Source organism: Cynocephalus volans, chromosome 15 (assembly GCF_027409185.1).
Source record: "Cynocephalus volans isolate mCynVol1 chromosome 15, mCynVol1.pri, whole genome shotgun sequence".
NCBI classification, from domain to species: Eukaryota; Metazoa; Chordata; class Mammalia; order Dermoptera; family Cynocephalidae; genus Cynocephalus; species Cynocephalus volans.
The window spans coordinates 83,216,974-83,244,390 of record NC_084474.1 but is presented as its reverse complement, the minus strand read 5'-3'; the positions used below and the strand labels follow the sequence as shown (position 1 = coordinate 83,244,390).

At 42.6% G+C, this 27,417-nt stretch overlaps 1 protein-coding gene across 1 annotated transcript in view; it reads left to right on the top strand.

Moving 5' to 3' along the window:
• The window catches only part of CYRIB (CYFIP related Rac1 interactor B), a 146,852-nt gene that overhangs the window by 23,711 nt on the left and 95,724 nt on the right, over positions 1 to 27,417 (top strand). The window contains exon 2 of the mRNA XM_063079551.1: positions 12,697 to 12,749. The gene's annotated coding sequence lies outside the window, so the exon portion shown is untranslated. The remainder of the gene's footprint in view (positions 1 to 12,696; positions 12,750 to 27,417) is intronic.

Below are 27,417 nucleotides of genomic sequence, written 5' to 3'. Positions count from 1 at the left end.
GAGAGATTTGACAGTGCTACACTGCTGGCTTTGACGACCGAGGAGGAAGGAGCGAGAGCGAGCCAGGGGATATTGGCAGCCACCAGAAGCTCACAGGCAAGGAACGGACTCTCCCCTGGGCTCTCGCCTCCTGGAGAGGTTTCAGCCCAGTGAAACCAGTTCCCGACTTGTGACCCCCAGAATTATAATATACTATATTTGTTCTGTTTTACGGCACTAAATCTGTGATAATTTGTTACTGCAGCAATAGGAAATTAATGCAGGATGTATTTTACAAATCACCTAATCTACCCATTTCGAGTGTGCAATTCAGTGATTTTTAGTGACTTTATGAGTGGTGCAGCCATAACCATCACACAGTTTTAGAACATTTTCGTCACCCTGATAAGATCCCTCATGTCCATTTACAGTTAATTCATTTTCCCACCACTCTAGCTGCAGGTAACCACTAACCTACTTTTTCCTCCTATTTTAGTTAAAAAACAACCAGCTGTGTAAATTTCACCCAGAGCCCTAAGAAAAAGTCTATGAATAAAACTTCTCTTGACACTAAACATAATTTGACATCAGTTATAATTGCAATGTACAGAGAAGTCATTTCAAAATAGACCTTGGAGATCTTTCGGTACAACCTTCCCATTTTACAGAAGTGGAAACTGAGATTTTGAGAAGTGAAATCAATGCCCAACATCACACAGTTAGGAGACAGGTGTCAGCACAAACTCTGCCTTTTTCCCCTTAACATTTATAAATAACTCACTTCATTTTAATTCTTTTATTACAATACTGATACATGCTCACTTAAAACTGTAAACGACAGAGAAGTTCTGTATGTATTTTCTACTCTTTGCAATACAACTCAGTGCATCTCTGGAAGATGGGGTCTTTGTGTTGACTGGCAGAATGACTGTAGCCTTGCAGCCTTAGACCTCATATGGTTTCTCACCCTCTCTACTGCCTGTAAACATCGCCAACATTGGCAGCACAGACAAGAGCAGCTGCTGGTTGTGCAATGAACGGCTGTCTCTACATCCCAATGTGGATAGAGGCAGTGGTGGTTTTTGCAAAATTGTCTACCCTCTCCTGGACCTAGTCGTCATCAAAATAGTCCCTCAGTGCTCAGTGTTGCTTTATGTCCCATTAGTCAATAATGAAAAAGCATCTTCCAAGGTAACTATGACTTTGGAAACAGCCTGGAGTTTGAATTTCTGGCTGCTCTTTTCACAAATCCCAGGCCACCACCTGGGTCAGCAGAGTGGCCAGCCCCAGAGTACAGCTTGAGAGACTTGAACCCCATTCAGTAGATGGTATTACTGCCGTTTTTGAAGATGAGGAAACTGAGGCTCAGAGAAGCCACAAGACTTCCAAACAATGGAATATTATTCAGTAATAAAAAGGAGCAAAGTACTGATACACTCAACAACATGGATGGACTTCAAAAACATTATACTCAATTAGAAGAAGCCAGACACAAGACCACACATCATATGATTGTATTTACATGAAATGCCCAAAAGGCAAATCTACAAATATACAGTCATTCTCCCAGTCAACACAGAGATCCCGTTTTCCAGAGACCCACTGAGATGCAGTACAAAGAGCAGAAAATACATACAGAACTTCTCTGTGGCTTACAGTTTTAATTGAGCATGTATTAGTGTTATAATAAAAGAATTAAAATGAAGTGACAGTTATTTATAAATGTTAAGGGGAAAAAGGCAGGGTTTGTGCTAACACCTCTGCCTCCTAGCTGTGTCATGTTGGACATTGATTTCACTTCTCAGAATCTCAATTTCCACTTCTGTAAAATGGGAAGATTGTACCAAAAGATCTCCAAGGTCTATTTTGAAATGACTTCTCTGTACGTTGCAATTGTAACTGATGTCAGATTATGTTTAGTGTCAAGAGTTTTATTCATAGACTTTTTCTTAGGGCTCTGGGTGAAATTTACACAGCTGGCTGTTTTTTAACAAAAGCAGGGAAAAAATCAGCCACGGTTTAAGTAATAGAGGCTTGTTTGACTCAGAGCCTGTGTGTCTGAGGTGGGTATTAGAAAGCTTTTGGGAGGGCCTTGATAATCATGGAGAGGGAGAGGCTGTGTTTATGAGGTTCTTTCACCATTTACTTAACCCCCACGAGGTGCAGGGGCTTGGACCCAAGTGGACAGGATGTGGGTTACAGAATGTGAGCGGGTCACCCTTGTCCTCAGAGCTTATGCTTATGGTGTGAACTGGGATTGTAAAAACGCTGAGTGTTTGGGAACACGGTTCCCATTGTGGCATGTGCAGATGCCTGGAGATGGGGAGGGTCTCTGTATAGTCCAAGAACCAGAGGATGCGTGAGGAGAAGAACACAGGTCGTCAGGACCAGGCGATGGTGGCTTTGTAAGCTGTGTTAAAAGGAACTTGCACCTCAATCTGTAAGCCATGCAGAGCCATGGAGGAGTTGTGTATGAGCAAAGGTGGCAGCATTTGAGATGGAAGGCAAGAGACTAGAGTCTGGGGTCCATAGTGAGAGAGGGGAGTTCCATTTGCACCCAGCGGGGGACTTGGGGCCAGCCTCCAAGTACCATGACAAACCACAAGTCAGACCTGAAGTGGTAGCCAGGGCAGGAAATGGGGCCTGGTGGCAACCACCAGCCTCTCATGAACCCACTGAGCATTGTGTCAGGCAGTGCTCTGGGTTGCAAGAGACAGTAAGCAAACTCAAGCTAGCTGAGGTTCAGAAGAGATCATTTATTGTGTCAAGTAACTACCCAGTTAGGCATGGCTGATCCAGGGTCTCAGACCACTCTGTCTGGGTTTTGTCTCCTGTCTCCTGGCCCTGCTTTCCTTCCTTGTGTTTCTCAGGCCAGCCCCATGGGGAGAATAAAAGACATCCCTTCCCAGTGGCTCTGAGGGCTCTTATTGGTCAGTTTAGGGTCACATGGCTGTTTTTGAACCATCTGTTTCTTCTGGAAGTTTCCATGATTTGACTGTTCTTCCCTAGGTAATGTGCCACCCCTGGAGCACGTGGAGGGGAGGGTTTGGGGATGTCCTGTAGGAAAACTGGGTGCTATCACCGGCAGGGGTGTGGAGCCTGGGCAGGTGAGACGTCAGCGGTGCATGGCATTTCCTGTTGCCTGGCTGGGCAGGCTTCTGCAGTGGTGCCCTGAACTTGGACAGAGTGCCTAGAGGGAGGGAGGTGTGGGCGGTTCTGTGGCCTGTCCTTGGGACCACTGCCATGTGACTCAGTCTCTCTTTCTCTCTCTCTCTTCCCCTTCTCTCCCTCTCTCATTTATTGAGGCCTTGTCCCTCCTCAGAATCCTCCAGAATTTTGTTTGGATTCTTCAATGCAACCCTTACCTGTGCCCAGGAGTGACGGCCAGAATTTTGAACACTGAGCACCCACCAGAGTACCTTCTGGAAGCCTCCACAGCATCTGGCACTAATTCTTTTTCTTTGCAGGACCTTGGGGGAAGTCTGGGAGCGCTGGGGGAGGGGCCCCTGGAAGAGGCTGCTCTGGGCAGCAGCTCTTTTCGGTTCTGTTTTGGAAGCGCTTCAGTGTTCTAGCAACTGGTGCAGCCGTACTGCTGTGAAGCTGATGAAGGCTTGCTGCTGGTTTGCAAGTGTTCAGAGTAGGGCTGGAGGAGCGTGTTCCCCACTCCCAACCCTCCTTTCAGTGGGCTTTTTTGCACAGTGAATGTTCCATTGATTTTTTTTTTTTTTTTTTTTTGTGGAAGTCGATTGAGAAAATTGGAGGGTGATTGCTCAGGAAACGGTGGTTCCCCCGTGCTCTCAGCTGCCGTTTCCTCTGGGGTTCCATTAGGTAGGCCACCTCGCTCACTCTCTTTGCTCCTAAGCATTTTTTTCTTTCCCCTGGGAGCAATTCAGGTTTATGGGGAGCGTGAGAATATTTGATTTTAACTAAGGAAGTCTGAAATGGGGAATAGAAAAAGGTTACTTGTTTATTATTTCTGGGGGGGTGGGAGGACATGTGGTACCTACAAGCCATAGTCGTGTGCTTGGTTATCATCACCTCCTGGATGGACCAGAAGCCCAAGAGCAGAGGCCAGGCCAGGGGCAGTGGGTCAGCTGGCCTGGGGCTGGGGGCAGACAGTGCGGTGAATTAGGCAAGAGGGTGAACTCGGAAACTTTCATTATGGGCCAGAATTGAGTGTGGAGAAGGCAACAAGAAAGGGGTACCTTCCACCTGTTAGTCCTCCTGCCAGCTGGCCATGGTGCCCATCTTGTGACTTTGAATGATCTCACTAATCCTCACCACAACCTTTTGTGGGAAATATCCCCATTTTACAGCTGAGGAAACTGAGCCCAGAGAAGTTAGGAAGTTTGTCTCAGGTCACCCAGCTACTAAATGGCAACCGTGGTGTGTCAGACTCCAAAGCTGTGCTAAAAACCACCACCTTGTGCTTAGAGGGCATGCCTAGAGGACCCCATTGACTATTGTAAGGAGGGTAGGTGGGTCCTATAAATTAGAGCCCTAGAATAGGAAATGAGATTTTATTCTGACTGGCAGAGCCTGTCTATGGCTGTAAGAGGGAGACAAGGAGAAAGGAACTGTTGGGGGAAGGGGTGGGCAGTGGGCCGCATCTTGGGGTACAGGGAAGAGGATGAGCCCAGAGTTCCCGTGCCAGCCCTGCCCCCAACGTCACGTGGCCTCGGGTGAGTCATACCATCACTCTGAGCTGGTTTCCTTCTCATTGAAAAGAGGGTAACAATCACAATAATAGCGTTCATTGTGGCTTCCTAAGTGCCAGGTGCATGGATTAGGCTCCTGCCTTTGGATGCTCAGGGGTTGGTGTGGAAGTACTCTCCCTGCCAGCTCTGCACAGGAGACATTGGATGGGGAGGTCCTGGGGAACCCGAAGGTGCTCAGCCAATTAGGGGCAGCGGGAGGCAGCTTGTGTCCTAAGTCTGGCTTCAGGGCCCTGCAGCCATCTGACTGTTGTCCTTACAGCCAGAGGGAGGGAACAGTTAACAGGACTTGTTGCCACAGCCCTAAATAGTGCTTCCCTCTGCCGGTGGTCCTCCCATCTCTGCTGCTCAAGCATTCAGAAGAGAAAGAGTCTCCAGCTGTGCAGCACCATCACCTGGGAGCTGTCTGCAAACTCCGACTCCCAATTCCGGGACACACTGTTTTTAAAAAGCTCCCCGGGTGATTCTGATCAATGGCTGGCCTCTCCTGAGACTCACTGCCCCTTCCTGCCAAGGGGATAGATTCGTTAGGGCCAGGGAGAGGTTCCGGAGAGGATCGGCCGCAGGGGGCCGCGCAGCTGCTCAGGCTCCCCAGTCCCACGTCCCACGGGAGGGAGCGGGGCGGTGTCCCCTGCAGAGCGCTGCCTCTTCCCTGCCCTGGGACGCGCCTGGATCCCTGCCTCTGGGGCCTTGTTGACCTGGCACAGTAACTCCCAGCCAGTGCCTGCTGCCCTGTGGTAGCTTCTTTTTTTTAATTAAACTTTTTTTGTTGCTGTTTTGTTTTTTAAATTTAGCAGGGTATTTTTTTTACACTTCATTAAGGTATAATTGACATACAAACATTGCACATATTTAGTGTATACAGTTTGAGTTTGGACATATGCATGTTTATTACCTAGATTGTGGTGACCGTGGTACCTTCTGGTGAGACTCAGTGACAGCCAGCTGCAGATATGGGGACAGAAATCAAGGTGTGGCATGCCCAGCAGGATAGCTGTGACAGTTAGAATGAGAATTTAAAACGGACAGGGATTTTGAAGATGCAGTGAAAATGATGCTCACGCGTTCACATTTTTTTAGTTCAGAATCAGATATTTCTAGTATTTTTACGTAAATGTAGTTTTAGCTGCTTCTAGAGAAATCCTATTTCTTGAGGTTCTACTATGAGCCAGCCACTTTCTGAACATTATTGCATAGTAAATTTGTAAGGATTAATAGATGAAGAAACAAGTTCCCTCAAAAAGTTACAGCTGCATTAAAAACATTTTTAAATCATGATATTGTGGAAAAACGTAAGACTGGTGTAGTAAGCTGTACCCAGCCTATGCCAGGAGAATGGTTAGGCAGAATGTAGAATCTGTATTTTTATTTTTATCATGCATCAGAAGTTTATACTGAAAATGGTTCATAGTTCCAGGAGATACTGGGGGGAAGAACATCAAAGCCAGAAAATTTGTACAAACTTGTGGTGGACCTTAGAATTGGTTATGCTATCTCAAAAGGATTCCAAAATGTGTATGGGATTCACATCTTGGTGGTGAACATGCATTGGAAGTCGGAAGTACCTTGTATGTTCCTAGTATTAGGATTGTAGAAAGTTGACATGTTTTTAAAAATTTATGTGTGTGCACGTGCACACACGCAAAACCTTTATAAATAACCCTTAATATTTTAAGTACATTCTTGGATCAGGTATATTCCTGCTTTGCAAGTAAATGCAATGCTACTAAAGGCAGCGGGTTCCTGCTGTCGTGTAGGAAAAAGAGTTTCAGAGCCAATTAGTACTAGTTATGGTTATGATTAGGAAATTAAACATCTGGGATTGTGTCGAAGGACATCCCCCCCAAGTGTTAGCTTCTTTTCTGGACTGCATACTTGACAAATAATAATTATACACATTAGCAGAGCTGTAGAGAACCCGGTTAGTATAAAAAGAACACAGTCTCAGTGGATCAGGGGACACTTTAGAAAACTCAAGCATGGGGGAGGGTTCCTCCAAATGCATTCATTTTCCAGGCTGCATCTTTGGTTCCTTTTGGCCCTGGCACATGCCGGCGGAGATGGCGCCCACAGCCATGCAAGGCTGCAGTCTCCAGGGATCCTAGAGACTGTAGATCTGGTACAGTGGGGGTTTCAGACATTGCTGTTTTCCCAACAACAGATCCACATCAACCAAGACAAATTAGAATCGCATGTGTGAAGCCTGTTTCACAACCATCTTACACTAATAATGTGGTGCTTGGCCGACCAGAATATTAAATGAAAACGTGAGTTAGAGAAGATTTCATATTCAGGTAATCTGAGGGCTTAGCTATATAACATACTATAGACAATAAAATTAATGTATAGAAACTAAAATTAATACTTCTACGACTACTAATAGAAGGTGCCCACCCTCAAGGTGCTTATGATCTCATTGCAAGAATCAAGACAAACATTAGGTGATAATACAATGTGCTATACGATTGAGCGTCAAGGTTAGGTGACGGGGGCAGTGAAGAGCGTGGGGCTGATGAGAACTGCAGTTGTTATCTTGTCATCGTTATCCACAACTACTTACCTTCTAATTTCTGACTCTTTCAGGCCTAATATTTAGGGCTGCCTCTGTGATCTTATCCTTTCGGTGTCCATGTCACCCTGTAGTTACCTCTGTCAGAGCCGTTGTCACCTGTGTTGCAGTAGCCAATCCACACACTACCTCAATTGTGAGACTCTCGGAAGCGGAGCTGTGTCCTCATCTCTCTCTGCCTGGCATGTGTTTGTCAATCATTATGTTCTCATTCAGGGAACCAAGCCATTGAGTAGCTGAAGGCCCAAGTATGATCACTTTTACTTTGTTATTGGCATGTAATATACATACAGAGAAGTGCACCTCATGATGATTTTTGGATGTGTGTTTTTGAGTCCAATTGATTGACAACACAAAATGGCCAATTTGGGGAGATGGAAGGCAGAAAGAAGCGAAGCACAGAAGAGCTCAGGTGTAAGCTGTGGAAACAAGCACAGCAGATCTTCCCGTGGCTGCCTCCTGTGCTTGGCACACCGCAAGGAAAGGTGAGGGCTGGAGTCATTCATCCCAGAAGGACAAGACATTTGGAAATGTTCTTCATAAAAGGTCCTCGTTCTGATTCAGAAATTGTATTTCTTTCTTTCTTTTTTTTTTTTTCCGAACAGATTTTTGGCTTCTCAGAACTGAGGGCTAATGCGAACACATATAAAAATCACCTTTCTAATTCAAGCTCAGGGAGGCAGTTGTAGGCAGAAGTTGCAATGGGAGACCATTTGTAACTAATTGCAGTGTGTTTCCAGGTAACTACGGGAACAGCTGAGCCTTAACAAGTAGCTTTCCAGAGCCCCCTTGAATGGGAAGATTAATTACCTGTATAATGATTGCATTTAATATTTGGTAAAAAAAAGAATTGATTTGCCTTAAAGTCTGTTTTCATAAGTTTGTTAAACATTGCCCTAATAATTTTTTACATTATTGGTAATTCCTCCTAATTGTGTGAAATAAAGCTTCAGACCAGTTTAGAAAAATGATGAATTCTGAATTAAAATAATTCTGAGTATCCATTATTATTATAATTAGCTAACATTTATTGCATATTTACTATATATTAGCCACTGTTCTTGGGGAAAGCTTTATTAAATAAAGTGATTAAGTGTTGGAAATATTACAGAGCTTTTTTAATTGAACAGGATTATGGGTATATGTTTATAATTTTATTAACAGGGAAAGAATGAATCATGGTAAAGAAAACACAAGCGGTAGACAAGCCAATAAAATTACAAGATGAATTCACTGAGGGGGAGGAGTAATTATTTGAATCATTTTTTTTTAATTAACATTGTCTTCTGGGTAACAGGCACTGTTAGGTACTTTTATATCTGCTATTTTATTTAATTACAAAGAGTTCTTCACTTCCAGATAAGATTTCCCATGGGCTTCCTTAGACTAATGAGTTACCCTAGTCCTCTTCCTCTCAGTCCTGACTGCACATGAAAATCACCTGAGGAGCTTTGGCAAAGTATGGCATTGGGATTTCATCCTCAGAGAGTTGTTTAATTGTGCAGGGCTGGGACATGGTCGTGGTATTTCAAAACTCTGATCAAGCGAGAGATGTTATTTCACTTGCAGGAAAAATATTGACAATATTTTTGGCAATAAGCAACTGTTTGGAACTTCAGTAGTAGAGTTTGCTGTGCCAGGTGGAATAAATGAAAAACACCTATTTTCCTTGCTCTGTTTCCTATCAAGTGAGATGTGGGACATGTCAGAATAATTATTGGATGAAGTAGGCTAGTAAATGCTGCCCTAAACGTCTTAAACCCAAAATTTCCAGGTGTACCTAATTTGTAGGCTGGGTTTTGCTCTGAGGTGGTTATCAGAAACATCATGCTGGTGATTTGCATAATAAAAGGCTTTTTTTTTTTTCTTAAGGAAAAAAGACCCTATTTAAGGAACTTCTATATTAAATATTATTCCTTTTAATGAAATATATTGAGTACAGATCTGTGAATAAAAGGGTTTAAGAGGACACAGAGAATTGTTAGGAATTCTTTTTTTTGGTGGAGGGATTATAGGTAGAAATGTCTTTTTTAAAAATTGTGATGTTTGGGCCGGCCCGTGGCTCACTCGGGAGAGTGCGGTGCTGATAACACCAAGGCCCCGGGTTCGGATCCCATATACGGATGGCTGGTTCGCTCACTGGGTGAGCGTGGTGCTGACCACACCAAGTCAAGGGTTAAGATCCCCTTACCGGTCATCTTTAAAAAAAAAAAAAAAAAAAAATTGTGATGTTATAGTAAAGTTGTTTAATAATAAAACATTAAAAAAATAGGAACTAAATGGTTTGCAAAGCTCAACTTTTCTTTAAAAATTATTATTGTTATTATTTTTGGTGGCTGGCCGGTAAGGGGATCTGAACTCTTGACTTTGGTGTTATAAACACTACACGGTAAGCAAGTGAGTTCAGTGGCCAGTCCCTTTAAAAATTATTATAGCCTTACATTACATAAATAGAGAATTAGCTTTAAAAATAATCTATAATTGAAAGTATATGCAGTCCCTAAAATTCCAGGTCATTTTTGTAAGTAGATTTGCTTCAGTGGGAACTTTTAGTGCTCCCTAGAAAATCCCAGGAGTCATGAAGGTGTGATGCAATTGATAGCCAGGTAAAGGAAAGTTTACATTTCACTTGCCAACTTTAGGGTTTTCCCCTAAAATAAGCAACGTTTCTGGTAGGTGTGACATGATAACCTTACATTTAAGCAATATAGAGCCCCTTTTAAAAAACATATCACATTTGTTAAGAAACCTTGAGTAAGTCATATCATTCTTTTGGGACTGAGGTTCTTTGTTGGTACAATAAGGGGACTGAACTAAAGTAGTCGTCAGTTTTCAGGTTGGGCTTCACAGAGCCCCTGGAGTCTCCTGGGGAGCACTGCGGGAGGAGTATTGAGTTGGCCTGACTTGGAGATTCCCGCCCTGGTCTTGGACAGATCTGCTGTGTGTGGGGTCTGGGTTCATTTGCACAGAGAGGAAATCAGTTTGGTTCTGCATGCAATTTTAAGGACCTACTATGCATTAGGCATAGCATGAGGTGCTGGAGACCCTAGGATGACCAAAACACAGCATCAGTTTTCAGGTAGCTTAAAGTCTCCTGGAGGAGACAGACAAGGACACAGGTATAATCCTGACATTTCTTCAGCTGGGTCAGGAGCTGGATGGGAGAAGAGGGAGTTGTTCGGAAGGCTGATTGTGTACAGGAGCCCTTGGTGTTTTTTTTAAGAACCAAGTGACAAGTAGAGGACAGCTCCCTCCTTGAGTCACTGTCCAGACACCTCCAGAGTGAAAGAAAAATGAAGGGGGAAGGCATGAGGCATGGTTGTGACTCCCCTTGTGCCCTGAAGCAGATGTCAGCATGAAAGGGCTGTCAGGGAAAAAGAGAACCTGGGCTCTCAGAAGACCACGGAATCAGCCCTGAGGGCTGCAGGGACCTCAGGAGGTCACCTAGTCCAGGCGGGTTGCCCAGCAAGCCCACCCTCCTGCACATCCAGGCTGGGCCAGGTGAACCACAGTCCAGCTCACGGGCCTTTGCATGAGCTGTTTACGTTGCTTGGCTCCCCTCCTGCCTCTGGCCAATTCTAGCTTATCTTTTAGTTCTCTGTGTAGATAGTACCTCCTTTGGGGAAGCCTCTCTTACATAATCCAGTACCTTCTGTCCCCTGCTGAGTTAATTAAATACCCTTTTCTGTGATTGCTTGCTGAGCACCTGGACTCACTCAGTTGTATTGTAATTGCTTGTCCGCCTGTAATTGCTCCCACTAATCTCCCGGAGCTCCTGGGTGGCTGGGATGCTTTAATTCATGGAATTATCTCTATGGCCACACTGCTCGGCACACAACAGGTGCTCCGTAGCTATGTCTTGAGTGAATGAGTGTCCTCACTTTATAGCAGAAGCTGCAGGAGCTCAGAGAGGTTAAGTGACTTGCTCGAAGTCAGACAGCTGTGAGAGACTGGGAAGGGATTGGAGCCCATGATATGAGTCTGAAGAGAAGCCAAGATCTGGTTTCTAGAACTATAGTCCAGGTTCTCTCCGCCCATATCTTGGAAGTGAAGAAAAATCACCCTTGTTTAGAGATGGCCACTTTCCTTCTACCAGAACCACACTGTGTCCTAGGTTTGTCTCTGACTTATGCAATAATCAGCTTATACTTAGTATTCTAAAAAACAAACAAAATAAGAGTTTTGTGAGGGTGAGTTAGCATGCTTTTTCAAATTTCTAGGACTTTGCCCAAGGCCCATGATTTTTCCCAAGTAAATAACTCGTCCACATTTTCTATTTTGTAAATCTGGTCAAAGAATAAGAGAGATAGAAAAACATTCTTACTTCAACTGGGAGACGTAGCAAGGGGAGTCAGGAGAACTGTAATCATGAGTCTGGGCGTGTGTGGTGTGTATGTATGGTGTGTATGTGTATGTGGTATGGGTGTGCATGTGTGGTGTGTATGTGGGGTGTGTGTGTGCACGTGCCCACATTTGAGGGCATAGCTTGTGAGTATGCTTTTATGGTTCTTAAATGAAATCCCCTCTCTCTTTGGCCATTGAGCAGTTCTGTGATTATTATTTAGAGGGGAATGTTAAATCACACTCATGCAACAAGAACACAACAAAAAGAAAACCTGTAGCAGCAGACAAAAGGAGAGCTGGCAAAAGCAGCAGAAGTGGTTGAAATTATCAGCAGAGAGTCTCCCAGGACGATTAGACAGGGCCTCCAAAGCTTTTGTGAATAAAAAGAGGCTGGGTAAGTGGCTTCCGGTAGTTTCAGCACCTGATGAAAAGCAAAGAGAAAGCACTAAAGCAGGTAAAGATTTAGTAAGGGCCAGAAAAAAGGCATTCTGTTTCTCTTCTGTCCAATAATAAGTATCTAGACACTGCAGACTTTGCTCTGATCTTAATTAAAAATGCTGGTGAATGTGTTAAAATGGAATGTTGTTTATGGTTTTAGGAAAACTCTTTGATTCATCAGTTTTTGTCACTGTAAGAGATTTTTGAAGGCGACAAGGCCAGTGTAATGTACATTTGTTTTCCTTTTTTTGTAGAGTAGAAACCTAAATCAGGAAGTGATTTAGGGGCAGAGAGACTTAAGGCCAGTTCAAACTCAAGTTGAGCTGGGACTGAGATTTGCTGTTGCAGCTGAGTTAGTTTGGGTCTTTGCCCGTTACTTCCTGTGCAGTCTTCAGCAAGTTACTTAACTTCTCTGAATTTCCACTTCTTTATTTGTAATGCACAAGACTGTTTGGAGCATTAAATGAGAAAAGTGTTTGTGAAACAACTCTGTGAAGTATAGTGGTCTGTACAAATGCTATTTGGAGTTGTTATTCCCAGACTGTGTCTCTGGTATGGGAAAAAAATAATAGTGGGTAGGGTTTACTGAGGGCTTTTTGTGTGCTGATGACTGTTGTAACTTGCTTAATCCTTGCTATAACTCTTTTACAGGAGAAGAAACTGAGGCTTGGAGTTTGAGTAATTCATTCAAGGTTACCAAGTTGGTAAGTAACAGAGCTGGGATTTGACCACGGCCATCTGGCTCCAGAGCATGCATTCTTAACCACTTCACTATGAGGAAAAATTAACGTGGATGGTAATGGCCAGGAGATGGATTTCAGTTCAATAGAAATAAGAATCTTCTGCCTCTGTTGAAATCAGAATACATATGCATTCTTTCATTCACTCCATGGATATTTATTGGTAACTTACAAGGTTATCAGATCAAATTATTCATTTAAATAACAACTATAATTTTGAAGGGAAGAAGACACTTTCAGCCTCCTATCATCAGTAGTAATAATAATAGCTAATATTTATTGAATGTTTACTGTGTGCACACTCTGTGCTAAGAGCTTTACCTGAACAAACTTGTTTAAGCTTCACAACTGCCCTACAAAGTTGAGGCTCAAAGAAGAAAAGTAACTTGCCCAAGGACTCTCTGTCAGTAAAGAGTCAGGATTCACATCCAAGCAGTCTGGCTTGAAAGCCAGTGCTCTCCAGCACTGTGATTTCATTCCTCTTGTAGGCGTCTCATGAAAAACCCTGAACTCTTTGGGCTTAGGTGCCCTCTACCCCCATCCAGGCATTTCCCTTTTCTGCCTGTCTTCTTCCGAGGTTTCCTGGTCTCCTCACCCCCCTGCATTTGACTGGCCAGCCTCTGGAGAGGCTTACCCAGAGACTGGAGACCCTTGGCAGAATGCTATGCAGCAGTCTCTCTATAGGCATGCTTTTATTTTAATCGAGCTCTAACTTACATACTGTGAAATGCACAAATCGTAATCATACAGCTCGATGAATTTTTAATAAGTTACACCCATCTGAGCACCAGGGTATATATTTCCATCTTTCCAGTAAGTTCCCTCATGCCCCTTTGCAGTTAGTATCGCCCCAGGGATAAACACTATTCTGACTTTTACATCACAGATTTCAAGCTTCAGACTAACCCAGATCTAAATATACTTGCTCAACAAAAATGAAACAAAGTAGAGATAAAAACAACACCTGAAATAGCATGAGTGATCCTGTCATTCTACCCAATGGGTGTCTCTTGGAGTGAGCGTGAATGGCAGGCTAGGGTCTTTGTTCCAATGGCTTTTTAGAGTGTGAGCATCTTATGCCATCGAGTGTGTTTCTTATATTTATAGACTTTAATTATCATACAACATGGCCCCTATTCCAAGCCAGCTATTTCATATGGTGCTCATCCTAAGAAACCAAATTTAGTATTGAAGGAAAAACTGGCTGTGTTGGACTTCATGAGAGATTGTCAGTCTCCAACGTGAGATCTTAGTGTGGGATTTCTAAGAGGAATTTTGACTCCTTTCTATTTTCATATTACACGCTGACTTTAGAAGCTAACCCTTGAGTAAGGTGCAGTTTTAATGTGTAGTGCAGAACTCAAGCGTGGGTAAGTGGTTGTGTTAGATTTGGTGACCTGTAACACTTCTGGCAACATGGTAGACTAAGCTGATTTGCATGAGTCCTTCCTGGTATGAACACAGAGCTGACTGAAATACAAGAATTTTCTCTCGGAGAGCTAATAAGAAAAGGAAATCCACAAGTGTCATAAATGAAAAGAGAAATTTAAGGCAGGTGGTTGAATGAGAGCTGAAGCCATGACCACGCATGGAGCTTTTGCACTCCGGTATATGCCCTGGAGTCTGGGGCTAAGGTTTTAATGCCACAGTGAGTCTAGAAATGAGGTCTGGGCTAAGGATAGAATCGAGTGATCTGGAGCCTTGAAGGTTTGACTTCTTTATGAAAAGGGGCTAGAAAACCCCACTGCCTGGAGAAATAGAGAGGAAGCTTGACTTGAGTGGTAAAGTCACCAGCAAGAAATTAAAAACCTGGGACTGTACCACATGTAGTTGTGAAATCTGTATTTTCATTACCTATGAGATATGAGACCCTTCAACTTGAGAAATTAGCATAAACCTGGTCTCGTACCATGGAAACCCCTACCACAAACACAAAATCATTCCATGGGGATATTTCAACAACCCATACCTAACAGGACTCCCACAGAAAGAACTTCCTTCTTTGAAAATGAGTTCACAATGAAAACCTAAACTGTTCAGAAAATAAACCACTCCAAGTTGGAAGAACCATCTAAGAGGGACTGCAAGGTTGTATATTTAAAATGATTCAGAATTAAAGATGACATCAAAAATGTCGAGAGAGATGAAAAAAGAATAGGTTGATTTGAAAAGCAGCCAAATTGAAATGAAAAATAGCCATAAAATTAAAATCCAGCAAAAGGGTTAAATGATATATTAGGCATAGAGAGAGAATTAGTGAACTGGAAGATAATAATAACAGTTAACATTTGTTAAATTCATACTATATGCCAGACACTGTTCCATGTACTTTACTTGCATTAATTCATTTAATCCTTGGTACAAAATTATGAGGAGGCATTATTATTATCATTTGTGTTTTATAGGTGAGGAAACTAAGGCAAAGCAGTTAAAGCCACTTGCCCAAGGTCATACTTGCCCAGGGTAAGTGATGGAGCTGGGGTTTGACCCCAGGCTGTCTAGTGTAGCCTAGCATGTGTGTTCACAATTACTACACTATGGGAAATCACCAAGAATAGGCACTAAATGATAAAGAGATGGAGATAGGAGAGAATGGTAAAGAGGCATAGAAAGACTAAGGGACTGGTGATAGTAGAAAACATAAGGATTAGATATTCTTTTCTTTTTTTTTTTTTTTTTAAAGATGACCGGTAAGGGGATCTTAACCCTTGGCTTGGTGTTGTCAGCACCACGCTCAGCCAGTGAGCGAACCGGCCATCCCTATATAGGATCTGAACCCGTGGCCTTGGTGTTATCGGCACCACACTCTCCCGAGTGAGCCACGGGCCAGCCCAGGATTAGATATTCTTTCAGATCTTCTCCAGTCGTTAATTTCCAAGAATTTGTGACCAGGACAGCATCAAGGGCGAAATAGTCATAGAAGAGTGGCAGAGCCTCAGTTTCCACTGTGGTATTCATTGATGTGCTGGTAAATGTGGCAGTCTCTCTGGGGGAAGAAAAGAGGCCCTGATTTGTAGCATTTGCTGACTCCTGTGGTGTAACTACTACTACCCCCACCCTGCCACCACTTGCTATCCTTATTAGAGGGCCCCACATCCTCATGGGACTCCAGCCAAACCAGTCAGGTCCCCCAAATATGGCAGTAGGCCTAGAAAGGGAGGGGAATGACTTATGATCCTGCCACACCACCCTGGGAACAGAAACCCAATTTGGCTTAAATACTTCTCCCATGACCAATGTCAAGCTACCAACATGTTGTCACTGAACATGGAGTTGGGGAGAGATGAGCACAGTCGGGTCTCTTGAGCCAGTATGTGCCGGCTCCAGCACACCACTGGCTCTGCCATTCATTGTGTTTTAAACTCTGATCTCTGGGTTGTGCATCCAGGGTGGAATTTTCAGGAAGTTGTAATGTCATGTGTGATATCATAGGGGCAGGAAGATACATTGGGACAAGAGTGGTGCTTGCCTTCCTTTCTTCCCTTGTGTTTAAAAACAAAACACACAAAAGAAAGAGCAATAGCCTTTTGTGAATGTGGGCAGAGAAACTGGTATACTCATTACACTATTGATGAGAGTGAAAGTTAATACCTCTTTGAAGGACAATTTGGCATTGTCTACCAACATTTTAAGTGCACATGTCCTCTGATCTAATAATTCCACATAGAATTATTAATTTCTCTAATAAATCCTGCCTTTCCTGTGGTTACATCTTTGTGAAGGTGCGTGTAAGGTATATTCATTGCTGCATTGTATGTAATAGCAGGACCCTGGAAGCAACTTAAATGTGTGTCAGTGAGGAATTAGTTGAATGTATATCCTTACAGTAGAAAGCTGTGCCACTGTTTAAACAGTAGGTCATATATGCTAAGAAGGAATGATTTCCAGGATACATACTTAAGTTTAAAAAAAGCAATACACAGAAAAGTGTATGTGACATGCTGCCATATGTGTAAAAAAAAAAAAAAGAGGGGAGTGCAATTGGTTATACATACTCACCCACACACGTACACATGCTTGCTTGTGCCTAGACTATTGCTGGAAGGACACCAATAAAAAAAAAAAAGGAAATGGTGATGGGGGAAATACTGTATACCTGCTGGGAAAAGCCTAGAGTATTGTGAGTCTGGTGTGGATGGGAGATACCTACTGTATGTTTATTTATTAATTTATTTATTTTGAGGTTTTTAAACCTAAGCATATAGTACTTTTTAATTAAAAACAAATTAGTCAGAAAAAGAAAAAAAAAAACACTTTGCTTTGGGAATCTTCAACATGAAAGCCCCTCCTATTTTTAGAGGTTAACAGATCTCTTTGGTGGGGTTGCTAATCCCCAATGGGAAATCCATATTTGTTGAGCACACACCAAATGTCAGGCACTTACCTGTGTTACCTGGCTTAGTCCTCACACGTTCATAACGCTGTAGGTCTCACCATTGCCTGGCTCTACCTGGACCGCAGAGATGCCTAGTAAATGTGTAATAAACAATTATCTCATTTTCTAGAAAAGGGGAGGTAAGGTAATTGTGCAGAGTCCTGGGACATGCAAGTAGAGGAAGTGGAATTCAACAGCAGTCTTAAAGATGTTCTAGAAACAGAGGTAACCCAGCCTCTTAGAAATCTGAGTTATCTGGAAGGCATCACAAGCCTTTTTCCCTCTTGCCACTAATCCCTGGCCTCTCCCTTGAGACCACATGGAAGTATTCTGTCACTATTAATTTTTCCAACTCTAAGATTCTTTGCTCTGGAAAGTTGGAGCTGTGTTTCTGGACCAAATGAACTGCTGATGTGTTTGGAAACAAGGCGAGGAGAATTTGTGCTGTGCTGTCCTCCTTTTCTGACTTGTTTTATTTTTACAGCTCTCCCGTTGAGTGTGTATCATCAAAGGTCAAAGAGACACTAGCTTCTGTTCACTTTAAAAAAGCAGCCTTTAGGGCCTATGTTAGCAAAATAATGTTCCCAGAGGTGCTTTTATTGTTGTTATTGTTGTTTTCTTCAGTCAGCCATGTTTCTAACCCATCGTGAAATGTTTTATACAACGAGAGGCTTTTTCTCTTCTCTCTGCTCTTCTTATCATTTGGAAATAAATTCACGAAGTAGGTTATTCATCTTGAAGGGGCTGTTGTTGGGATGTTGTTGTGATTTGAGCAGCAGTAATCCAAATAGGCAAGAACACTGGAGTGAAAAGCTTATAGAATCAAAATCACAAAAACTGAGCTGGGTATTAAAGAGTGTAGCATCATCTGGAGCATTCAGATGAAATTTTTGCAAGTGAGGGTTGTTTGACCTTGGCACTTTGCTGGTCTCTTGAGATGGTATTTTGTGGGCTCATTTAGAGAGCTGGTAAGCACTGGAAGTATCGTTACCCCTCTGTGCAATGTGGGATGGAGTGGTTTTAGTTTATGTAAGACGAATATGAATCAACAGTGTTATCTGATGCCTGCAAACAGTAATTCTATCTTCACTGCCCAAATAGAGATAGAGAGGAGGTTTAAATGCCATTGTTGTGAGGCATTCCCTGCCTCCCCCTTCCTGTGCTCATATCGCACTGTGCAGTATTTAATTAAAGCAATTATCTTATTGGCTTTAAATAATTGTGGTTGTTTGTAGCTATCTCCACATCAGACTGTGAGTGCCTGGAAAGAAGGCCTGGATCGTCTTGCTGCATCTGTGTGTAGCCAGTATACAGCATATGTCACCGCACTTCAGATTTCATCAGTCAGGGTTCTTTCCATCTCGAAACAGAACCCCAACTCAAACTGACCTCTGCAGAAATTAAAAAGTCCAGGGATGGAATTTAAGGCATGGAGGATCCAAGGCTTAAACAGTGTTGCCAAGGCTTACAGTTTTTCATCATCTCTCAGTGCTGCCTGCCTTTTCTTTTTGGATTGTGGTGCAGAATGGCTGGGAGCAGTTCTAGCAGGAGGTCAAAACCACTCTTCCAGTAGTACAACAAAAGTCTTGGAATTGTGTCTCTCTGTCTCCGGTTGGTCTTTTTTGGGTAAGATGTACATTCCTAAACCAATCCAGGTGAATGCAATGCTGTGATTGGCTATCCTGGGTCAAATGCCTGCCTTCTGAAGAAGCTGGGGTGGGGTCTGTGCCACCTGGGGCATGAGGACTGAGAAGGAGGGAACGCAGTCCTTCCCCAAGGACATCCGGGAACCATTTGTGAATGGTGGATAGGCAAAAGCGAAGAATGTCTAATAGCGCAGGTTTTTAATCAGTGTTTACTCAGTGAATGAATTAACAGATGAATGAGCAAACGAGAGCAGGCTGCTGATGCTGTGATCTGGTTAGGCGATACCCGGAGTGGGGTTTTAACAGATGGGGCCTTTGCAGAGAGGAGAGATAAAAGAGGGCCCTGAAATGAAGTCATATAAGGATGACATTAAAGTAGCTGAAATATTTAACAGGAAATAGGAGACAGGAGAGACATATGATCGCTGTTTCCAAATGTCTGAAGGGCATTCATAATAAGGAACATTTGCTGGGTCCCTACTTTATGCCATTAGTTTTGAGCTACACACTTTGACATCACCCCACTTTTATTTCCATTTTATTTTTATTAGACACCTAAGTTATGTTGATTTTAGAAAATCAGAAACTGCAAAAAGAAAAATGAAAGTCTTCCTAATAATCTTGCCATGTAGGGCTAACTGCTGTTAATATTTTGATATGTAGCCTTTCAGTCTTTTCTCTCTATTTATAGCTGCATTAAAAAAAAATCTTATTTAATTTTGATAATTGTGTTTGTTAGAGAAAGAAACTGTGAGGGGCCGGCCCGTGGCTCACTCGGGAGAGTGTGGTGCTGATAACACCAAGGCCACGGGCTCAGATCCTATATAGGGATGGCTGGTTAGCTCACTGGTTGAGCGTGGTGCTGACAACACCCAGCCATGGGTTAAGATCCCCTTACGAGTCATCTTTTTTTAAAAAAAAAAAAAAAGAAACTGTGGCTCAGAGTGTTTAGGAACTTGCCTGAGGTCACTATTTGTTTATCCACTCACTGGTCTTCATCCATGTATTCAAGAAATATTTCACTGGGCACTTTCTGGATGTTGAGGATTGACCAGTGACTGAGGCAAACCCCAGCCCTCCTGGAGCTTACAGTCTAGCTGAGTTCCACATTACTTCTAAACGGTTAAATGACAGCCTCCAAGGATGTGCAGATATGTGATATTGCATATTGCACTAGTCCCACATCTCTGTCAGGAGGCAGCCAGAAAAGCCAAAAAGCTGAATGGCCCAGTTTTATATGTGCCCTCTGCCTGGGATGCTGCTCCTGAAGGGCACAGGTGTATGTTGAAGGATGGGAGACTCAGGGTGTGCCTTGCCTGTTCTCACACTCCCGCTGGCTCTGCTGGGTGATTTGGAGTATGTCCCACCACTGTATACCTATGACTGTCCTCTTTTCTGAACCCCAGAGCAGAACCCATGGTATGAGGCAGGGGTAGATAAACAGGAGAGAAATAAATATTTCTTGAACATAGCGTCCTCTGGTACTTTGACATAGCTCCCCTTGTCCAGAAAGATAGGTATTATTATCCTCATTTTGCAGGGAAGGAAGCTGAGGCTTGGATGGAGTCATGATTTGAGCTCAGGCTTGTTTGATGGCTCCAAATCTTTTGAGCTTCCTATTGATGCTCCTTTGATCTGGACATGTCTGGGGAGTGGGGCTTTAAATGCTTCTGAAACTTCAGGTGATTTGGCAAGTATTCCATTTATTTATTTTAAGATGTATTTACTGAAGGCCTGTGTACAGAAACTCTGTTAGGCTCTGGGATCCAGGGTGACCAAGACTTGTGAGGGCGCCTGCTCCCAGGGTACCTAAAATCTGAGTTAAATCCTCGGAAGCGTGATGACACTTCTGCACTATCATTCGTTCAGTGATTTATTCAGCCTTGTGTCAGGATGTATCAGGATGCTTTGAGTTGCAAGCAATAAAAATCCCAGTTCACATAGGGTAATTGATAGAAGCAGTTAGGTGTTTCACGTAACTGAAACAGTGGAGAGGTAGGTCAGGTTTCAGGCACACTTGGATCAGGGCTCTGGCTTCATTTCTTTGCGATTCTCTCAGCTCTGCACTTCGGTCACTTGGCTTTGTTCTCAGGTTGACTTCCTTCATAGCAGTGAGAGGGGAAAGAGCGACTATCTCTCCCCAGAGCCATTGAACAAAATTTCTGAGCTTCCCTCTTATTGGACATGCATCCATCTCTCAACCAATCATGGTGGAAGGGGAAATGGGATAACACCAATTTGCTTGGACCATTCACGACCAATCCCCAAAATCAGAGATGAGGTCTGCAAGACTGAAGGATGACTCTTGACGGGGAAGGAGTGCAGTAGATGTTGATCAAGAGGCCATGACAGTCTCTTAGTGGGCAGTGTGCTAGGATTGGCGTCTCTTCTCAAAGAAGAAACTTACCTTTTAGTGAGTTTCTTGAGGAAGGTCATTTACATTTCTTGACTGCTAAGCACTTTACATATATTTTCACAGTTAGTTCTCATAATGTCAAGTAGGTAATCATTTTCATTTTACAGCTGAACAAGTTCAGAGAGGCAAAGTTGCTTGCCAGCAGTCACCCAGTGAGGAAGCAGGCAAGGTGTGTCTGTGACGGTGGATTCTATACTACTTCCTCTCCTTTTTTTGTGATGGTTGTAGAGAAAATAGATCATTAACAGGGACCCTGAAAAGATTCATCTAATGACTCTTCTACAACAAGCAGGGACTTGGGAGTAGTTAATGCTTTTCATTTCAAGCTTTTGTTAGAGGAATCCTGCCTGCTTTTTTTCTTTAACCAACTATAGATGGGAGGAAAACTCTCCCAGCTTCAGGTAAACAACAGATAATAGAATGAGCTTCTGAGAAAAACAGAACCATTGTCAACTAACAATGCCTCAGAGGAGATGGTTGCATGAGATAATTTTACAAAAATGGTTTCTCTCTCCTTTTGATTTTTTCTGCCTGAGGTTGACATTAGGTTTTAAAGTAATGGAGTAACTATTATGTAATCATATACAATGCTTCTTTCCCTTGGGCAAAGTTAACTTGTGATCAAAATACAGAATGCGTTTTTTTGGTAAAGAGTTTATGTAAAGTCAGTATGATTCCTAAATCAAACTGCCAAAATGGGGGCAAACAAACTGGGTTTTCTGGTTTTCAGGTGACTCTGCAGAGATATAACATCCGACAGAGCAGAAGATGATTTGCTGAAAATCGTTTGTGTGCTGGTGGGAGAATGAGTTCGTAGTGTTCCCTGTGCCTAGCGTGCGGTCCTGCACCTTGCTGCCGAGTGAAAGGGCTCTCATTTGTCCTGACCTCACTGACTTCCACTCCAGTAGACACAGTTTCATCCTAGGAAAAAAATAACCCAAAATGGTGACATCCAAATGATGGTTGGTGACATGTTAGCAAACAGGGTTTTCAACTGAGATGCTGTGCTTTTTGAGTTCTTGTGTCTACTTTTCATTTTTTTCCAGGTTATTTTTGATGATAATTAACTTACCTCTCCACATTTCTATCAGGTTGTGTACTATGTTTTGGGTCTTGGGGATAGAGAGTTGAGCAAAGCATGGTGTTAATTACTAATAGCCTTTAGTGGCCCTTCTCTAACCAGATTCCCTCTCAGTTTGTCCATGTAGGTATAATTTTGGGGTTCTGACTTACCCTGGGCCAGGAAAACTTGTTCAACTGGACCTTAAAAAAGGTATGAAGTAAAAGTAAATAGGACATAAGAAAGGCCTGAGGGTAAAGTGCATAGGCTTAAATGTCAGGTAAAGACCAGAAAAACAGGGTTGCTGGGCTCATCGTGACCCTAGAACGTGACCACTGTGGTTGTCATTAGGGATGAGATTTAGGGGTTCTTTGTTACCATGACATAATCTAGCTCACCCTAACTGATGTCACTACTACTGTCATAGAGGCAGCAAGATTCATGGAACCTGGGGGCAGGCCATTGCGTGCGTGTGCATGTATGTATGTGCGCAAGCAAATATGTGTATGTGTTTATATGAATCTTGCTGCCTCTGTGACACTAGTTTCCAAACTTGTCTGTGCATTAGAAAAACCTGGCAACCTTTTAAAGTCCCCAAGTTCAGGACTATACACTAGGTGAATTAATTTACAAACTCGGGGGGTGGGACAGTAACATTTGTAGGTTTTTTTATGCTCACCAGGTGATTTTAAAGTGCAGACAAGTTCAGGAACCACTGTTCTGTGAAAATTATAATAATAACACCATTATTATTATTTGACGAGGACTGGGGATAATGGTAGTGACAGTAGTAATAGCCATCATTATCATTTACTGGCTGTTACCTGTATGCCAGGTAGTGTCCTTGGTGTTTTACCAACATTATTACCTTCGATCCTCACTACACTCTGCAAGACAGCTCTGTAGGTGGTTGGAGAAAGAAAGGAGGGGGTCATATCTTTCAAACTGATGTCAGCCACAGAGTTGGCTAGCCCAGATTGTCAGGTAAAGACCAGAAGGATGGAGTTGCTAGGCTTATCTTGTTGACCCCAGAGGGACCATTGTGGTCATTCTTAAGGCTGAGATTTAGGGGTTCTTTGTTACCACAGCATAACCTATCCCGTCCCGACAGATGCAGCCATTCTTTTAATAACCACAGTGGATTTAGGAATCGAAGTTCAAAAACACATTTTGTGAAGTTGTAAATTGAGGGTAAGTTTATTTAGGCTTGTGGCTTGGAAGGAGAAAAGAGTATAGTAAACCAGGCTATTAATCTTGGGTTGGTTGATTCATCCATCAAAACCACTCTGTATATATCTTAAGGAATCAGGTTAAATAAATTAATAAAACATGACTTTGTGTTTTTGTAGTACTTTTCTCAATGGAATATACAGTGCTATGCAAACATCATACCATTGCTAGTCTTTTTGACATATCCTAGAAAGATTGTCAGGTATAAGTAGGGGCTGTGTGTTACTGTAAGGTAAAAAGAGGAACTAAGTTACGTTGAAATGCTAATCTAATGTCCTTAGAGATTTCTGACTTGAACCTTGATGCAGAGGTAGGAGTTAGGCCAGGAAGCATGAGAGTGTTGGGGAGGGTGTTCCTAGCAGAGGGCACCACACGGGCAAAGACACAGCAGCAGGAAATAGTATTTGTAGGAGCTCTGTAAGTAGTGTAGTATTACTACCAAGAAAGATACCATTCCCCACTATTAGTGGTGGTTGGGAAATCCCATAAAACCTGCATTTCCACTGTTTTCTTCATCATACAGTGCACACGTCTCCTAACAGTAACATCTTTAATTGTGGAAGAAATTTCTGTGTAATGAAGGCTTCAATAAGGATAATAATTTAATCAATCCTCTTTTACCCTGAAAGATCACACCATACCAAATGTTGCACACTGCTTATTAGTAGAGATATCTGCTAATGCCTCAATGATTCAGACTAGCCTTTGGCAATGAACTCAGCAGTTCTCTGACAGTGTCAACATGAACTTCTCTGACCTTCACTCTGGGCCCAGAGTCTAGGACTAGGGGATTGTGCCCCTGTTAACCTGCTCTGGGATCCTGGACAAGTTCCATAACCACTTGGGCCCTGCATTTTTATAAGCATAAAATATTGGATTGAAGGTGAATTCCAAGGTTCTTTCTACTTCTAAAATTAGGTGATTCATTCAGATACTCAGATGCAAAATACGAGTGGCCTACAGTAAATACTGAAACGGATATTACAGACATATTCTCCAAGTCTGTGGGTTGAAACAAGACCAGAGCTTGGCAAGGTAACATTCTCCTCTTTGCCTTCTCTTGTGCATTGGAACTGGGGAGAAGGATGCATTCTCATGAAAACTGTGTTCTAACATGAAATCAGCACCTGGATTTTAGAGAGGAAGCTAGCTAAACCAGTTAAACATCTTAACTTGGACCATATTGGTTCTTTTTTTTTTTTTTTTTTTTAAATCTTACACAATATTTTCCCTTCTGTAGTCTGTTCAATAAGTGACTGTGAGAACCTAAGCTCTTTCATACTCTTAACTCATGTTAGTCCTATCCCCATTGTTTTGTTTAAAGCCCTAAATTGCAAATACAAGGTCATACCGCTAGTGATCTGATCATTTAGGCTACTTTTGGGGGGATTTAAATATCACCTTCTTGTATTGCTTATCTGATTCCCTGGTTCCAGGTCTGTAGCCACACTGGGGATTCAGAGTAGAGTTAAGACCCTAGGACTGGGCTAACTCAGGCTGTCATCTCCTTGACCATCTGCAACTATTCATTGAGTGCATGCCTTGTGCCAAGCTCAGCGCTCTCACTGGGGATGCAGTGGTGACAAAACAGCGTGGCCTCTGCCCACGTGGAAGTCACAGTGCTCAAGGAACTATGCAAATAACCATACAATTACAATGCTGATATATGCTATAAACAAGAAGCACAGGGGCCTGAGTGCTGGCAGCTGGGGACCTGACCTGCTTTGCTCAAAGTGGCAAATGTGTGGACATGATGAAGAGGCCAGGCAAGCTGTTGGGAGCTGCAGGTATGAAGAGTAGCATGTGATCCCGTGTACCAGGTGGGACCAGGTGAAGGGGTCAGGATTCAGCCCACACACAAGCACTAAGGTCCCTGTAATTTGATAAAGGACAGGACAAGGCCTCTTCTGGATATTTTCCCTGCCACCTCTCCCTTGACCTCCCAAAGCCAGAAGGAACTATTCTTGCCTTTTAATTTTCAAGACGTAGCGTCTGTACCATTTATTTGGGAGTTGTGTGTTATTTTGTATTGGAGTGAGGCAGTGTGTGACCCAGGATGGAATGGTCCTTCAGTTGGCTAATGAAAGTACCTGTGGCACACGAGTTACCCTTAGTATGTGGGGACTTGTCCTTGTTGCATCCACAGCAGCAGATCAATAGAAGTCTCAGGACTGTTGAGAAAAGGAACATGTAACAGCCCAGGTGCCCCTTTGTGCTCAAATTCACCAAAGCTTCCCTTGATTGAGGCAGTTAATGATAAACTCTATCCACCTGGGAATAGCTTAACGGATATTAGCTTGTAATTAAGGTTCAAGGTAAATTGGCTGTTCTTAATCTGCATCATATTAAGTAGTTTTCTTTCTGCCCATGTGATTCTGTTTCCGTAATAGGGTAACTACCAACCACGGGCCTTCTATTTACTTCGGCCCCTCCTGCCTCTCCTGTGTTCTCCATCGGGTTCTATCCACCGTCTTTGGCCACTTATGTTCCTTTTCTCTTTCACTTTTCTCCTGTCTACACTCTCCTTTTTTCAAATACCATCTTTCTGAACAAACGGAATTGTTCAAAACATTAAAGGAAAATAAAAAAGGATATTATTTCAACCCGAATCCCATCCTGTTGTCATTGAGTTTTAACTTCTCTGATCTCTTTTACCATTTCCCCATGGGGGTTCCTATTTTATAGGAATAGCACTCCACCATATAGACGGTTTTGTGCTTTGCTCTTTTAGCTGAATATTCACAATTTTTCAAATGTTAACTGAGCTTCTACCATGTGCCAGGCATTCTAGGGGCTGAGGACACATCAGTGAACAAATCAGACATAAATCCCTGCTGTTGTGGGGCTTAGGTCTAGTTCATGCAGTGAGAGAATAAACATAGTACAAACTATGCTATGGAAAAAGTGGAGTAGGATTAAAGATTGGGAATATTAATTTATAAAATATTTTCTCATGTTTCTATCACCTTCCCAGGTTCTTAGTAGTCATATATTATCCTTCATGTGGATGGATTATAGTTTATTTAGAACCTTAGGACTTATCTAACTTTAAATCTGGAGAGGACTTGTGAGTCACTGAAAGCAAACCTTTATTTTTTGAGGTGAGGAAACAGGTCCAGAGAAAAGGAATGACTTGCTCAAGATCATATAGTCCCTGAATAGCAAAGCAGAGACTTTTAATTTTTAATTAAAGTGATTTCATTAATTCTAATGACAGCTCTTTTAGAACCCTACTATGCTGTTTCCCTGTTGTGGGAAGTTTAATATGTTTCTGGTTTTTATTATAAATAATGATGCAATGAGCAGCTTTAAGCACATACCATTGTAATGAAAGTAGCAAGCTTGTTAACGACAACAACAGTAATAAAGAATAGAAGAAGCTAATATTTATGGAGCACTTACATTTGCTGGGCATTGTGCTAAGTGCCTACGTGAAATAATTCACTTCTGACAGCGAGTGGTGTGACTTTCCTCTTTTTACACAGGTCTGAGACCGGAGTCTGACTCTCAGCCTCTCTGATATACACGCTTCTGAGTTTGAATATTAAAATAGCAAATTTCAAAAACCAAGATCATTAGTGTATTAGTCCGTTTTCATTGCTTATAGCAAAGTATCTGAAACTGGATGATTTATTAAAAAACGAAATTTATTGCTTACAGTTTATAAGGCTGGGAAGTCCAAAGTCCAGCTGGTGGTGGCAACAGTGACCCAGGGGTCTAACATTGCAAGATGGTGGAAGCAGAGAGAGCAGAGAGAACAGAGGGAGAGAGAGACAGACTCTCCTCTCAGAACCATGCCCCTGACCACCATTTTTAATCCATTCACTACCGCACGGTTCTATAATCCAATCACCTCTTCGAGGCTCTATAATAGGATTTCCCACCCTCTTTAACAGTCACAGTGG